Source organism: Monodon monoceros, unplaced genomic scaffold, assembly GCF_005190385.1.
Source record: "Monodon monoceros isolate NGI ecotype Baffin Bay Population unplaced genomic scaffold, NGI_Narwhal_1 Super_Scaffold_18, whole genome shotgun sequence".
NCBI classification, from domain to species: Eukaryota; Metazoa; Chordata; class Mammalia; order Artiodactyla; family Monodontidae; genus Monodon; species Monodon monoceros.
Window position 1 is genome coordinate 68,914,391 of NW_021703774.1, and position 16,024 is coordinate 68,930,414.

Here is a 16,024-nt window from a genome sequence, read left to right on the forward strand (position 1 = left end):
GCATTGTGTTGGTGCTGGGAATAAATTAGTATGGCAAGCTCCTTGCTCTCAAGAGACTTGAAGTTTAGTGGGGGAGATGGCCATCTTAAAACCTCCTCTCCACCATTATTGAGTGCTTACTATGCATTAGATACCATATAGGAACTTCACAAAAATTGTCCCATTTAATCCTCATAACAAATCTGTGGTCTAAGTAGCATTAGCCCCAATTTGACAGTTATTAGAACCAAGATGAAGAGATTTGTCCAAAGTCACTCAGCTTGTAAACTATATAAATGGAACTGGAACCTACGTTTATGTGATTCCAAGTTCGTGCTCTTAACCACTGCCCTTGTGGTCGCTAATGCCTGGAAGGAAGATGTAAATTCATTAAACCCCGTGGGTGTTCAAAAGAGAGTGAGATTGCCTTTAGCTTCGGTATGTGCTACGCGTGGCTGGGTGGGGCAATCAGGGAAAGCCTCCTAAAAGAGGTGGCTTTGCATCGTACTCAATTCATTCTACAAATACTTAAATTGAGTATCTACTACGCCCTTGTTGGTGGTGCTGAGGATCCCGAAGTGACCGAAGTCCTTGCGCTGTGGACATGCTGGGCAGGGATAGAGGAAAGGCCGAAATTATAATTGGGCGAGTCGTAAATGCCAAGTTTCCTTTACCCTCAGAGTTGTTCTGCTCCTCCTGGGTTTCTCTCCCAGGAGCAAACCCAAGCTTCTGGGGAATCTAAAGGAAAGGCCTGTCCGTCCTACTCTGGGAAGTCCTTCCTAACGTCTATCCTGCATTTCTTTCTGTTCCAAAAGAGTTCCCCACCTCCCATTTCATTCCTCTTTTTCAAGGCCAAATCTCACAGCACTAAGCCGGCAGTCCGAGAGCGTCTGGCCCTTTAAGGCCACCTTCTTCCCCCCACGTGCCGTCTGGTTGGGCTGGCGACGCTGACGCACGCGTGACGTCAATGGCAGCTGGCGGAGTCTGGGCACGAGGAGCGAAGATGGGGTGGGGGTGGGGGGGGCAAAAGCGAGAGGGCGGTTCATTTGCATTTAAAGGGTCCACTCCAGGGTTAGCGATCAAGGCTTTAAAGAAATGTGTATTTGGAAAACTTTCCGTCTTGCGCTATGGGGCAAGAAAAAGGCGTGGTATAGCTAAAGTCGGTGGTGACTCAAGTTTGCAATGTCAATTATGTCCTTCCGCGGGAAGGGGGAAATAGTCCGTCGGTGCCCGGGCTGGAACCACGTGACATGGAGGGGGCGGTGGGGGGTGGGGAGAGGGAAGAAGGGAGGAGCTGGGGAGACGACTGTCAGGCTTCGTTTCAGCTGCCCCCACCCCCACATCCTGCCCACCCTCCTGCAGCTGCCACCACATCCTGCCCAGCCGGGGGCAGGGAACTCGTGGGGGGGGGTGGGCACTCACCCAGGACCCAGGTTAGGCACCCCTTCCCTACCTCCTTCAGTTCCAGGGTGGGACGTCTGCCCTTTGCCCTGGGCCTGGCCCCAGGCACCCTGGCACTGAGCTTGGGGCACAGCTCTGCCAACACAGTCTTGGACACCTCTCTGCCCAACTCCGCCCCGCACCCTGCCCCCGCCCAAAGCGGGACTTGTTCGGTCCCAGATCAGAGCCCCATCCCTGGACTAGCACAGTTATCAATAGACAATTAGAAGTGTTCAATAACGTTTTTATAGTCTTAACTCAGATACACAGCTACAAACACATATACAGATTGATGAAACAGACTTTTGCTGAGCACATTCCATGCCAGGCCCTGAAAAGCCCTGAAGACTCAAAGTTGAGTTAAACTGCTGCCCTCAAGGAGTTCAAAATCTAGTGAAGGAGAGTAAATTAGAAACCAAAAATGTCAGTACAATGCAGTGTGTACTGATGAGGTAGATACACAGAGTGGAGAACACTATACAGAATCAGAGGTACAGGAAGACACACAAGTCGAAGGATCACCAGTATATTACCCATGCTGATGGCCCTTCCCCTCACAAGTGAGGTGGAAGATGGGAAAGATTGGGGGCCTTTGCTGGGATTACTGGAAAACTGGGAGGAAGAATGATCAGCCCAATGGAAACTATGACATGGATGGAGGTGAGGATGGAGATTGTCCAAATGACTGTGGAGAAGGCAAGAGGGTTAATCAAGCAGCCAGTTAGAGGCTGAAACAGTGGTAATGGCTTCCCTTATTTATGAGACAACAGTCAGGAGAGAAGCAGCCCTTGTGGATGAGGAAGACCTTTCCAAATTAAGTTGGATAGGGATGCTTGGGGAGGTGTGACTAAAGGGAGCTATTGATGTCCCTTTGCCATATAAATTGATGAAGATGATACTGTACTGAGGAGTTTACACACAGTTTTTAGGACTTTGGTGGGCATCTGTCCGACTCACAGGGGATTTTATAGCAACGTTAGTTGACTTTTCTCTAAGAAAGATTGAGTTGGTAGTCAGAGGGAGAGAAGGAAAAATGAGACCCAGCCATCTGAGCCTGCCTAGGCATTTTCCACCTAGCACATCCTGGGATGGGTAGTCCAGGGGCTAGAAGAAAAAGATGTAGTGAGTCATTTTCAGGAAGTCTTTATTATAATCTAACTTCCAGCAACACTCCCTAGATCCTTTCTTAGTTCTCCATGGAAATCAAGACCTCATGTTTGTTACTTTTCCTTTCCTATGAAGTTCTCTCTATAAATACATGTATATGTAAATTCTATTCTACTTGTAATGTCAGCCTCTCCTGCTCTTTCCTACTCTGTTTTCTAGTGGATTATCATTTCAGCATCTCAGGGTCCAGGACACTCCATCTCCCCCACTGAGCTTTTCCCTGCCCTCCTTTCTCCCCCCTGCTCTTCCTGGCCCTTTAACACCCTCCTAGGTGACTCACCTACCTTCCTTCCTCATTCCTTTATTTAGGACCCAACATTCCAAGGCAGGGAGGACCAGGTGGCCAATCACAGCCCTGGCAAACCTACCTCGGGCTTGAGATTGGCTGGAGCTGTGGTTGGCGGGAGGCTCACCACTCAGATCTGTAGGATGTTGGGGAGGGGGTTTCTGGGAATCAGCCCTGGGAAATAATTTGTTCTGGGGCTGCTAATGGTTTTGAAGAGAATCCTTCCAATAGAGCTGGGGCCAGAGGGTCTCTAGCTTGAAAGCCTCAAAACTGGAGGCAGGCTGAGAACCCAGCTTTCTCAGTGTCCTGGGGGCTTGGCTGCCCCCCTGCCCACTTTTTTTCCCTGTGATCTGAGACCCAGTGGTCTGAAGGCTGTGTTCCCAGGCCTGTTCCTAAGAAGTCTTTTCTAGCAGCCCTGGATCTCTCCAGTCTCAACATTCTGCTTTCCCGACGTCGGAAACAGCCGGAAAATAAACACCCTGATGACTAAACGGTTTCTCCAGCTAGAGCCTGGGGAAGCACTAAAAATAGAGGCCACAAGTGAGGGGAGGTTCCCCACTTGAGGGGGGGGGCACTTTCCCATCCTGCTATTGCCACAGCCCCAGGCCTGGCACAAGGCTCTGTTCTTCTCTGAGTCCTTGGGGACAGGGCAGATGGGCTCCCCCTGCCTACACTGAGGTCCTTCAGGCAAGCTAGCCCTGCCTGGTAGGGAAGACTGACATCTTCTGGTGCTGGGGCCCCATCTCTCAAATCTAATGGGGAACTAAGAAGCTATGATTGGGGACAAAGTGGAACACTTTAAATCAGGTTTCCTGAAGGAAAGGCCAAGAGGAAGAGTTGGAAACTGAGGCCAAGGAAATAGGAGCTTGCTGGCTTCCTGTCTTAAAGCATACAAGATAAGCCTCCAATCTATTTGCAAAGCAATTCCACTGAACTTGCCTCCACTAATGCTTGTATGAGATAATGGGCCTAAAGGGGGTTTTGACAGTCCAGCCCTTGAATTATTATAATGCAGCTTGAGGTACTGTTCAAAGCAATCTACTTGTATGAACTAATTTAATCTTCACACCAATTTATGAGTTAGGTACTATTATCAAAATCTCTATTTTACCCATGAGGATCATGAGGTACAGGGAAGTTAAGTAACGTGCCTCTGTTCCCAGTTAATAAATGGTGGAATAAGGATTTGAACCAAGGTAGCCTGACTACTCCAAAGTTGATGCCTCTTATCACCATAACATGCTGCCTCTTTCGGGATATATTCGTCTCTTCAGCCCTTAACCTAGAATTGAGTCTTTGTCCAGTAAATCAGACCCAGCCAGATAGAAATCAGGGTGTGTGAAGAACTGAGTGCCCTTCTGTTCTCCAATGTTCTTTGAGATCTAAGCCAGATTCCATCATTTCCTCAAGCTCAAGGTAGGAAGCAGACGTTGGAGTAACAGGGATGCTGGGAGAGGAAGTCTGATGGGTCAGTTGTCCAGTAGGCATGGCACCCACACTCCTGTTGCAGGGCACGAGAAGATTCACCACACCCTGGAGCAAACAGGAATTAAAAACTTTTTAAAACAGGTACTACTGCTTCTTTAATAAGATGCTTTGGGGCGTTTCCTGTGCTGGGGGAAATTAGGGTCACACCCCTTTAAATTGCCCCCCTCGGCTGTAAGTGTTCTGGGGCCGCAGGCATTGGGGATTAGGTCACCCACGAACTATGAGCTGTCGCTTTAAATTGATGGGCGTCTGCCGAGCCGGCTCCGGGAGGGGAGGGGGCCTGTCTCAGGTAGAGGGAGCAAGCGAGCTCTCCAGGTAACCCCCCAGAAATGAACGTGTCCCTTTAAGTGGAGCTTCGGCACACCCTAAGTGAGGAAGATGGAATCTTTTCAACACTTAGCGTCTACCCTTAATTTATCTACTTAGACTCCCACCTCCGAAATCTCCTGGGGCTTGGGGGATGGGGGGAGCTGTCGAGGTAGAGTGTGTGTGTATGCGAGAGTGTGCACGCAGTCCGAGGAAGCTCCCGGGAAAGGACCTTCTCGAGCGCACGGTGGCAGCAGTGCTAGGCGGCCGTCCGGCCAGCTCGAAGCGGGGGCACCACGGGCGCGGGCCGATCCCTTTAGGGGCCTCTGGGTCTCGCGTGCCTACTTAGCCTCCGTCCGTCGCTGTCTCCCTCCCTCCCGGCTGGCGGAGGGATCTGCCGCTCCCGGCGCCGCAGCCTAGCTTGGAAGGGCGGTGGGGTGGGGGCCGACCCGGCCCGGCTCGGCCGGCCCAAGGAAAGCGAGGGGCGGGGCCGCGTCCCTGGGACCGCCTTTACTCCGGCCCCGCCCCCACGCCCCCACGGTTTCCTCTCATTGGCCCCCCGCCTGTCCATCAACCCTGTTCCCCCCACCCCCTCAAGCTAGGCTGAGCTGTGCCTACGTCGGCCTTGACTCTTGGGGGCTGGAGGAGTTACCTTTGGAGCCCGAAAGGAGGAAGGAAGCAAAATATCAACAACAGCCGAGGCGACTCGGACGCTCGGCCCGGGTCCCCCGCCTGCCTGCCCGCCCCCGCGCCCAGGACGGGGGCCTAGGCCCCCCGGCGCCGCCCAGGGCCCGCGCGGACGCCGGCCTCATTTATTATTCCCCCCGCCCGGAGCTGCGGCTTCCAGGTGCTGAAGATCCCCCGGACTAGGGGCGAGGGCTACCCCCTCCCAGCCGTGACACCCCCCTTCCCCCAGTGGGGCCGGTGAGTATAGAAAAATAATGAGCCTGCCGCTTTAAGAGGCCCCCTCCCCCACCCCGTCCTGGGGTTGGGGTGGAGGGTGGTCTAGACCGTCCCCCTGAGGGGTGGGATGGGGTGGCCTTCTGGACTGGGAGGAACTCGCGGAGCGGGCTGTTTTCGTGTGGCGTTCGTGGGAGATTATATGGGGGACTGTTTGGGTGAGGGAGTCGGCTGTGGGGACAAGTGGAGTGGGCTGTAATTCCCTTGGGTGTTGGGGTCGGGGTGGGGACCGGGGGCTTGGGGGCGCGCCGGTCTGTTGGTGTCCGGGGGTTTAGGGCGATCCCCGAGTGGTCTGGGAAGGGGCGCCATCCTCAGACGGGGTCTCTGGTGACAGCCGGGAGCGACTGACATTTTAACAGCCGGCCCTCCCTCCCTCTCCCTCCTCGCGCCGCCTGTTCCCTCCTCCTTGGCCCGAAATGGTGCAGAAGGGGGCCTGGGAGGGCGGCGGGAGGGTGGGGGCGGGGGGAGCCGCAGCTGTTTGGGAAGCGGGGGAGGGAGGGGGGATGTTGTTCAGATGACACCAGGGTGGTGGGTTGAGGTGTGTGAGTGTGTGTGTGTCCGGGGCCCGGGTTTGCCCGGCGCCTGTGGAGCTGGGACGCGGAGTCACCACGGAGGTGGGCACGCAGGACCCTTCCTTGGGACCTCCTAGCCCGCTCCCGAGACCCCTGATCTGGTTTGTCAGCAGCCCCAGCTGGAGAACCCCCGGCCAGAAGTTTGCAGCTGTTCAGCATCTGGGCAAGAGTTCTCCAGTCCCTCTCTCCACCTATGGCTGGCTGAACTGGGCTGGGAGTGGGGGTCTAGTGAGTGTTGGGGGGCTTTTGGGGAGGGAGGGCCAAAGAGGCTAAGATGCATCTAGTCTCTCACCCCAGTGCTAGCCCCTTTCCTATCAGGTTTGGTCTTACAGGGCCTCCCTTCCCCTAGTGATTGAAGCTCATCTCTCAGTGGCCTCCTGAGGTCTCTCCCCAATGAAAGGAGGGCTCCTGAGTGTGGGCACCTTTGGAACCACTGACTCGGTTATCCCAGGTTTGTCCTTTGAGTGGGGGACTCTCTCTGCCTTCGCTTAAGCAGCCCATTGTTGATGGGTTGGGGGAGGGTACATTGGGTGGATCCTGTGTCCCCTTTCTCAGTGCTCAGCCCCCTTTTGAGGTCTCCTTGTAGGCCTGGTTTCTTTGGTTTGGGGGAGTGGCCCTCTGCTGCCCCTTCCCCCATCCCCTCAGTGGGTGTCCTAGGCAATTCAGGGGCCAGCCTGGACTATGGGAAGTTTACCGTCTGGGGCGGTGACCTTGGGCTGCTCTGGCCTCGAGATAGCAGGGGAGCCCTGGCCAGCAGAACATTGGGTATTTTGAAGTTAGGGAGCTGTCCACCTCCCGCTCCCCTCCAAACCCCCAACAGAGAAGTCTTAGTAGTCAAGGAGAGCATTGAAAAAGGCACATGTCAGTGTTCACAGATGTCTACCCGCCTGTGGCCGCCGGGTCACACCCGCCCCAGGACTTAGCCTGGCTGTCCCAGCTCCCACGGCCTGCCTGGGAATGAATTTCCTTCCTGTGGTTTCCCAGTGTGTTGGGCAGGAGATGGGGGTGGGGTGGGATCAGTGTGAGGGTGGCTGAAGACGCGTTTATATGGAGTGATTGGGGGTTCACAAGAGCTTATGTGTAGCTCTTTCTCCACTTTCCCCAGCAGACATTTGGACCCTTGGGTCTCAGTGGTCATATTCTCTTTGTTGTAACTTCCCTGCCACCCCTCCCCCAACACAGCCTGTGTGTGTTAGAGTATTTGTGTGTATATGTATGTATATGCGTGTGCATTTGTGAAGGGCAGGGTCTCTGGTTTCTCTGGGAGAAGGGGGAGCTTTCACTTACATACCTTTAGAGGCCAGAGAGGTTGTTTTTTTTAATCTGAGGTCACACAGCAAATCTGTGTCAGAGCTTTAGTCCAACCACCACTCTTTCAGGCATGGCTTCATAGCAGGGAGAGACCATAGGAAAGAAGACACAGTCCTTCCCCTTGGAGGCCCTGGTCCAAGTGGAGAAGCAGGACCCTTGTGTTGGGGGATGGGCATGAGAGGTTGGGCTGGATTCTGTCTGCTGTGCCCAGTGCCTGGAATAGAGTAGTGGAGGACATGAGAGGGTGGCGGGGACTGCCCGTTGTCTACACCACTCTGTACCTGCTGTCCCTGGACTGGAGGAGCCTGGGCTTCCCAGCTCTGCCCCTCTTGGCTCCTGGTTCTTCTCATAGGCTCGGAGATATGATAGTCTTTCTGGCTGCTGTTACATAATCTCGCCAGAAGATTTTTTTTTTTTTTTTTAACCTTTCCTGGGTCTTTCCTGGGAGGTGTGATGAGGGGAGAAGGCAGAGGGTAGACTCCCCAGGTTGGGGCTGGAGGACCAGTAGCAAGGAAGCTGGGAGAGGCCTCCTGGCCTCTGAGGGGGACAGGAAAGAGGACACCTTGGGTTTAGGCCCTCATTGATTGTGACCTAGCCTCTCCCACCCTCCTCCCCGACCCTGCCCTGGAAGGTCTCTCTGCTGTGGGTATCCCTGGGCCTTGTGCCCCCAGAGAAGCCTGCCCCTCTGCTCATCCTGTCAACCTTCTTCTTCTGGCCAGCTGGGCCCCTTGCCCTCCCCAGTTGGCTTTGGTCCAGAATCTCAATGCTTACCCTGGCCTGGTATGGGAGGGCCCTGTGTTGGACACTTTGCCACCCACTTCTGTACCTCTGTGGGAGCAAGAGGAGTCAAATGGAACAAATGGGTGGGTCCAGCATTTCCCTAGTTGTATTTAAAGCCAGGCTCCCTGCTTCTCTGCCCCTCTAGTCCAGAGGGTGGTGGCCTTACTGGAGAAGGGGAGTCAGTGGGGGATGTGTAATAGAGGCCTCGACCTCTTGGGAACAAGTCATAGTTGGTGTTCGGCTGGGTCCTGGAAGTGGGTAAGAGGATCAGACATGGGCCTAGAATCCATCCTCAAGGGTCAGCCTATGGGTCTTGTGGCACTGTGGTGGTGGGTTCTCCCCACCCCTTGCGATCATAGCTGGGACTCTCCAGGCTCTCTGAGGCCAACTGGTTTGAGGCAATTCTCTCCCTTTTAGAGGGAAGGAGGAGATGGTGGCAGGGCCAGCATAGCCTCAGCATCACTGTAATCTCTGGTGACTTTTATGAGCCAGTCATGGGTCAGGAGTCCGGCCAACCGTCTGTCCTTCTGTCCCAGTTTGGTGACTTACTCATGGGGTGAGGGGGAGGTGTTAGGTGCTAGTAGTTCTGTTCTGGGAGCTGAAAACCTTTCTGTGGTTGATGTTCCCCTGTCCGTCCACAACTGCAGCAGGCAGAATGGAGCTTAGACTTCAGGAAGAACTTATCAGTGGAGATAGATGGGAGAGAGAGAGAGAGCTCTAACTTGGCTTGGGAAGGATGGGATCTCAAAATACTTTCTTCGCCAGTGGCTCTTGGTGGCTCTGCTGAAAGGCCTTGAACTTTGGCCTAGTGGGGATGGTGCTGTTTGGCTCCTGTAATATTTATTTTCTCTTCTTCCCCCATGCCTGGGACTGAAAGTATCCTGAGGAGAGTTTGTCCTGAGAGCTGTGGGATGGCTAGCCTTTGGGCTCCTTTCCCGTGAAGGGGGCGGGGTGGGGGTCTTGTGCAGACTGGCATGCCCAGATGCACCTGGCAGGTCCACAGCGTTTAGTGGCACACATGCATGGAGGTGTGCAGCACATACACACGACTGTGTAGACACCCATGAAGCAGCTGCTCCCTGTAGCGGGTGGGAGTAGCGAAAGGCAAAGATAATTGAAAGATTGGAGACTGGGGACAGGGTGAGGGGACTGGAGGCAAGAAGGCAGAGGCATGCACCACTCTGAAGAGAGGAGTGTTGACTTGAGCAAGAGGGATTAAGTTTAGACCTAGAGCATGGCATGTGAGTTGGGGAGCCCTGGCTGACTTCCCTCACTGCCCCTTGCAGCACTCCACCCCCGCCACCATTTTTCCCTCTCTGTGCCCCTGGCTCAACCTGCCTCAGCCCCTCACTCGAACTGTATGTCCTTGGGTAAGTCTGCTTTCCAGATGTACAGGAGTTTCACTTAGCCTTGTGGTGAGCAGAGCACCTGGGTGTTTTGGTGGCTTGTCACTGGTCTCTTTTGCCGTCCCCACTCACCCAGATAAGCAAGGCCATTCTGAGGTATCAAGGTTACATCTGAGCCCTCAAGCATTTTGGGGCCAACTCCTGGCCTGGGTGATCCCCAAGACCCTTTGCATCTGATTTTTCCTTTTCTTGAGGCTGTAGCCACAACCTCTCCTTCCTGGGAACCTAGCCATGCTTCTCTGGCTGGTCCTGCCTGGTGTGGAGACAGGGGGATGCATTCACTGACTCTGCACAGGACCCTGATAGCCTGGGGTTGAGGGGTGGCAGCTGTGTCTATTGTCTGATCTCTCTCCCCTCTGTTGTAGGCTGGGAAGGGAAGGACTTGGATGGAGCTCTGGCCTGTTGCTGGCCTCAGCCAGGTGGGACCATATTTACTCATTTAAACTCACCCTCCCAGGAGGCTCCAGGCTCTAGGCCTGCTCACTGACCTTGGCTTGGTGCCTCTGGCTGGGTGCTCTGGCCACTGCCCCAGGAGTTGGAGAGACCAGGGAAGCATATAGAGAAGGAACATTTTTTGCCCCCTGGTCATGAGCGCTTTTACCCAAGGGCAGTACCCCACTCACCCTATTTTCCAATATACTTTGGAGACCAAAAACTAAAACTTTTGAGATCCCTGGGGATTGGAGAAAGGAAACTTCCATTTGTTGTGTCCCTGTGTGCCAAGCTCTGTGCTGGAAACATAGGAAGACTCATTTATTTTTCTCCACATTGTTTTTTGTAATTGAGGAGACTGAGTCAGAGATTTAAGTGACTTGCTCAAGCTTTCCCAGTTAGGAGGTGTTCAGGGCTTTTGTCTAAGGTTAAGGGAAGGATCCTGCCCTGCGGGAGGGGCAGTGGAAAAGGAGGCCCAGGGAGACCTGGGAAGAGGAGGAGGATACATTGAAGGGAAGAACGAACCCAGTAGGATTCCCTGGCAGGAGTGCAGAGGATTAGGGTCTGGTGGCAAGATGGGGGGGCAGGCGGGGGGACATGCTTTGGTTCCCTGAGAAGGTATTGTCTTCTGATTGAGTGCCATGGGAGGAAGCCCCCAAAGCAGGGGTATGTAGGCAGGACAAGTGACACTCAGAGACCCTTCCTGGGTACCAGTTAGTACCCCCTAAAGCTGCCATATGAGATGGATGAGGAGAGAGACTAGATCAGCAAAGACTTGAGCCACAAGAGTCCTGGGCTTGTGCAAAGGCAAGAGGCATGGCTGACTTGAGCCTCCCAGGCCCAGATATTAGGGAATCTGCCCTGGAAGGAATGTGCTATTACTCCTGGGAGGGAGAACCTGCCTGCTCTCTGTCCAGGTTGTGCGGGGAAGCGCTGTGCTCAGCAGCCAGCCCTCCTCGGCCACTAGTTCCTGGTGACCTTGGGCATGTGTCTGCACGTTCTGAGTTGGTTTCCATTTCTGTGAAACAGAGATGCCTCCCCTGGAAAAGGAAGGAGGTTCCATGGGAAAACGTGTGGCACTCAACACAGAGTGGGTGCTTGGAAAGTGGCTGCATCCTTTCTTCCAGACATCAGCTCCAACCTGGCCCTGGACTTGCCTGCTAAGGCAGCGGTCCAGAAGGTGGGGTGGAGGCACGCAGTGTCCTGGGTAGGGACTTGATGTGAGGGGGACTTAGGAGGCCCTGAGAGGACCCTGGGACGGGCTTGCGAAGCTGAGCCCAGCTCTGCCCTCCACAACCAGCTGCCTCCTTGTCTCAGAACCTGCCCACTCCACATTTCACCCCAGAGTCTTACCAGATCCCTCTGGCTGAGTGCTTACTTATCTCTCATGATCTCCCTGCCCCCACCCCTGCCAGCAAATACTTGGGATTGAGGGTTGGGAGAACAAGGAATAAGAGAGAGCTCATCCTCAAATCTCAAGGGAAGACATACGGGCGGGAGTGGGTGTGGATGGGGAGAGGAGGGTTGGTCTCTTTGTGGAGTCTTCCCACTCCAGTTGGATCGAGTAACACGGAGGCAAGGGGATGGAGTAGGTGACCTCAAACCTTTAAAGCATGCGTGTGTTAATGGTTGGGGGTAGACCAGGAGGAAGGGCTGATCTTGAAAGGGTTGCCTCAGGCCTCCCCAGGCACATCTCTCTTTGACCTCTTAGCCCCCTTTCTCCATCCCCCACAGCTGCCTGCCTCTCTGCTGACTCCCCTATGCATACCCCATGGCAGGCCTGTGGGGCCCAGGCTGACTGGGTGGGGACAGGTGTCCTGGCCCAGCTGTTCCCTCTTGTCTCCCCCACCTGCCAGCCCAGAGGGTGGGGAGCTGACAGGGAGCAGAGATGAGGAACCCCTTGGCCTCCTCACCTGCTCTCTGGGGTGGGGCCCTGGTTATAAAATGTAGCAGAGGGATTGAGAGTAGACAATAGGCAGGACTTCCCACTCAGAGGAAGGATAAATCCTGACCATAGGAATGGCAGAGAATGCTGAGTACATAGGGATCCTAGCTGTCGGAAATCAGAGCGGTCTTTGCACAATATCTTCTTGAAAGGGTGAGAGACTGGATATTGGTGAGGGGCATGGATCAAGTCTGGGGGCAAGTATTTGCCTAGGTGTGTGTAGGTACTCCCCCCCCCCACCCCCGTGCTGCCTGCTAGTGTGGCGGGGTCGGGGCAGCTCCATCTGGCTGGGCATCTTAGCCTCACCTGGCACCTTTCCTGAAAGCAGCAAGCTAATCCTATAAGAGCTGCCTGGCTGGCCACCTCAGCAGGCCCACGTAGCCGCACTGCCGGCCCTCCCTTGCCAGGGGCTTAGAGGACTGTCCTTCGAGTCAGAAGGAGATCCAGCTGCCACCCTGAGCGGCCCCTTTAAATCCCCGGTGGCTTCCCGAGGTCACGATGTCTCTAGGAGGATTTGCTTTCCGTGATTGGATTGGCCTCTTTGTGGGGGGCAGTGCTGTCTGCAGTTGTAGGTGAACACTTCAGATTCTCATCCTCCACCTTCCCTTCCATCGGAATTGGTGCTGTCCAGTCTGAGGGCCCAGGCCTCAGGCCTCCTCCCGTCTCTCCTTGCTCTCACGTTCCAGCAATCAGGACCTGGACCCCCTTCATCTGCTTCAGCTAAAGCAGCCTTGCCCCTGTTCTCTGGATGGGAAAGAAGGATCTTGCTGCTTTAAACAAGGGGACAGACCACTGCCCTGGAATACAGTGCCCTTCTGAGACTGTCTACTGCCTGTTTTTCTCCACTTTTTTCTCTTCAGCTTGTTCTTCCTTCGGCCAGGGGCCCATGCTCCATAGTTTTCCCAAGCCCTCATTTCCATGGGCAGTCCCTCTCCTGATCTAACCACCAGCCCGCCTGCTGCAGTGGCAGGCAGCCCAGACCCAGCACTGGTGGCATTTTGCTCACCCCAACGGCTCTCAAGCTGACCCGCCCCCAAGGCCCCAGCTGCCACTTTCACTTCTGTCTCCTGAGACCCCAGAGGGAAGTTGGGTGGGGAGGTGGAAGGTGACCCACTAACCGTCCCAACCGCCCCACCTCTCCTCAGCCGAGGCTTCGGCTGGCCAGGGGCCCCTGTCCGCCACTCTCATCTAGATGAGTGGAATGGGCTTAGGTTGCAGGGGAAGGGTTGGCTGCAGTGGGAGGAATGGTGGTTAGATAGCAGGAAGGACTTCCCGGGATAGGAGACCACTGCCTGCTTGGCTTCATTGTTTCAGAGGGTACAGCTAGAAGCATAGGTATTATAACTGGACAAACAGGTCATTTGACCTCTTCAAGGTAGGCAGGGGATTGGCTGTCTTCTAGCTCCCATTAGTTGGACTACAATGCTGGGGCCGCAGCGCCCTCCCAAGTGTTACCAGCTGCCCATGCTTAGTCAGGTAACTTGTAACAAAGCAAATTTTAGCCCCAGAGACTACTTTGAGTTCAAAGACTCAGCCTGGGAAGTCCTCTCTGTACTCTTACATCTATGTCGCCTGCTGTACTAGGCTATTTCCTCTCGTTTTGCACTTTGGGGAGTGGAATTTAGAAGTGGGGATAGAGGTGGAAGTAGGGACAGTCCGCTCATGTCCTACTGCTGCCCCAGCCTTGGCACTAGAGAGGGGAGTAGGGTTTTTCTCCTGAGGAACCCCCAGGCAGTTTTGGAGCCATCACACTTTACCCCATGCATCTTATCAAATTTCTCTAGCTACAGTGCTTACTTGTTCCTCATAATTACACCTCCTCCCCTCAAATCCCTTCCTGGACAGGGGACCTGGACAAGAGTGGAGGACCCAGTTGGATTGAGAGCTCTAGACAGTACCACTAGATCAATTCAGAAATGTTTTCTGCAGAAGAAGGATGAGACTGGAGACCTGAGGTCCCAAGAACTCCACATGGGGTCCCTAACTGCCTAGGGATGCTGGGTGGGGGTGTCCCAGGTCCTAGAATGGGAAGTAGAACTTGATGGAATGAGGTCAGAGACACTATGCAAATCCCCATGCAAATGAGCAGTAGTGAGTCATTACTGATTGGCCTGCTGGGTGGAGCATGAGGCAAGGCTCAGGCTCAGGTTCCAGAGCTGGCCCCACTAATGACCATGACAGCGACCTTGGGCCAGTCACTACTCTAACCAGAAGCAGGATCCCAGGCCCTGGGTCTGACAGGCACTCCAGGTGTGTGAGGGGAGTGGCTTGGCAGAACCCCTGCTGCCAGGGCCTGTGCGCCCTGCCTGGCGCCTGCCCTGGCTGACCATGAGCCTCTGTCAACCCTTGGCCATCTGTTGTGGAGGTTATCGTTCCGAAAGCACCTCCGTCTTCATCAGGCCTGTTCCTCCACTCTTCTGGCCTCCACATTGCCCTCCTCTCCTAAGCTGGAGGACAGGGGACCTAACTGGACCAACTCTTCTGTTATCTCTCCATGGAATCACACAGTCCTGACCTCCCTTCCTTTTGAGCCTCTATAAAGAGCATAGGAACAGAATGTCTAGGCTGGAAGGGCACTTGGGTACCTAGTCCACTCCACCTACCCATTTTACTGGCCAGTGGGGTGAACTCTGGCGGGGGCAGTGCCTTATTCAAGTTCACACAGTGAGTTAGGGCCAGGGCAGGGACTAGAACCCAGGCATCCAGAATCCCTACCCATAGTCCCCTTATTTCCCTGGGCTGTTCATTACCCTACCTCACCTACCCCTTTTCTACTAGGACTCAGTCTCCTGTTGCCCCCAGATTCTTCCTGAGGTCAGCGGGGTGGCTCTGGGAACTTGTGGGCGCAGGGTGGTTCCTAGGAGCCAGCCTAGAGGCCACCAGGGCAAGGCCAGAGCTGGGGTGGGAAGTGCTGGAGGTCGGGGGTGGGGTGGGGGGTGGCTGCTGCCTCTGTAGGGGGCCATACAGCCTCAGTGATGCTACAGGAAGGATGAGAGCTAGACTACAGGAAGGACAAGCTGGGGTGGGGAAGCAGTGGAGGCGGCTCGGGAGACAGACCCTCACTGGAGAGGCATCTCCTGGGCAGAGAACAGGCTGGCCCCATCCCAGGAGATTTGCCAAGGAGAAGAGGGCGGAAAGCCTAGGGTGGGGCGCGGGAGAGTTGTCCAGCGGAAACTGGAGGGAGGGCTCCTAGCCCTGCTCCCCACACTGGGTGCTCCTCTTGGCAAGTCGATTCCTGTCCCTTAAGCCCCTTAAGCGAAGGCTTCAGTGCCGACCTCCGCTTGTGTTCTTAGGGTGCCTGGGACCTGAGACCACCCCCGCCCCAGGTCCAGCTTTCTTGGACTGGCCCTCTCTCCCTCCCCACAGCCCAACAGTCCGCCCCCAGGTCCCTTGTCGGTGAGTTAAAATTAGCTCAGTGCCCAGACTAAAAATAGCCCCTGCCCAACCCTGAGGCTGTTGGGCTGGGGGAGGGGAGTCCCCGAGGGAGGGGAGGATGGTGGGAACCAGGGGTTTGGGGAGTGAGCCTGCCAAACAGAACTTTGAAGGGAGGAGGAGGATGGGGATGGGGACCTGCCTGTGCCTTTGAGAGCAGACCCTAGAAGAACTTCGGGGCGAATGAAAGGAGGCTGCCTTGTGGGAGGGGGAGCAGAGAGGGGGCAGAGAGAGTGGAGAACAGGGAGGAGCCAGGGAGCAGTGGGTGGGGAGCAGGCGGGGGTGTGAGAATTGGACTGTGGGCGGTGGGGGAGAGGGGCAGCTTGAGACCCCAGCACTGCCTTTGCCCAGACTTCGAGGGGAGGGTGATGCCCCCCACTTCGGGGCTAGTACAGTGTTTGTGAAGGAAGGGCTGTCTGTGTAGATTCCAGAGGCTGCGAACCCCAGGGCTCTCTTGCCTGGGCCCCATCTCTTGGTGGTCACTGAGTTTACTTTCCCACCCATCTTCCAGAGCTCCTCA

The 16,024-nt window shown here is 55.1% G+C and overlaps 1 protein-coding gene across 1 annotated transcript in view; it reads left to right on the top strand.

Moving 5' to 3' along the window:
- Nucleotides 1–5,273: 5,273 nt before the first annotated feature.
- Nucleotides 5,274–16,024, top strand: part of MEF2D (myocyte enhancer factor 2D) — a 34,135-nt gene continuing 23,384 nt past the window's right edge. Inside the window, exon 1 of the mRNA XM_029227429.1 lies at nt 5,274–5,590. The gene's annotated coding sequence lies outside the window, so the exon portion shown is untranslated. The remainder of the gene's footprint in view (nt 5,591–16,024) is intronic.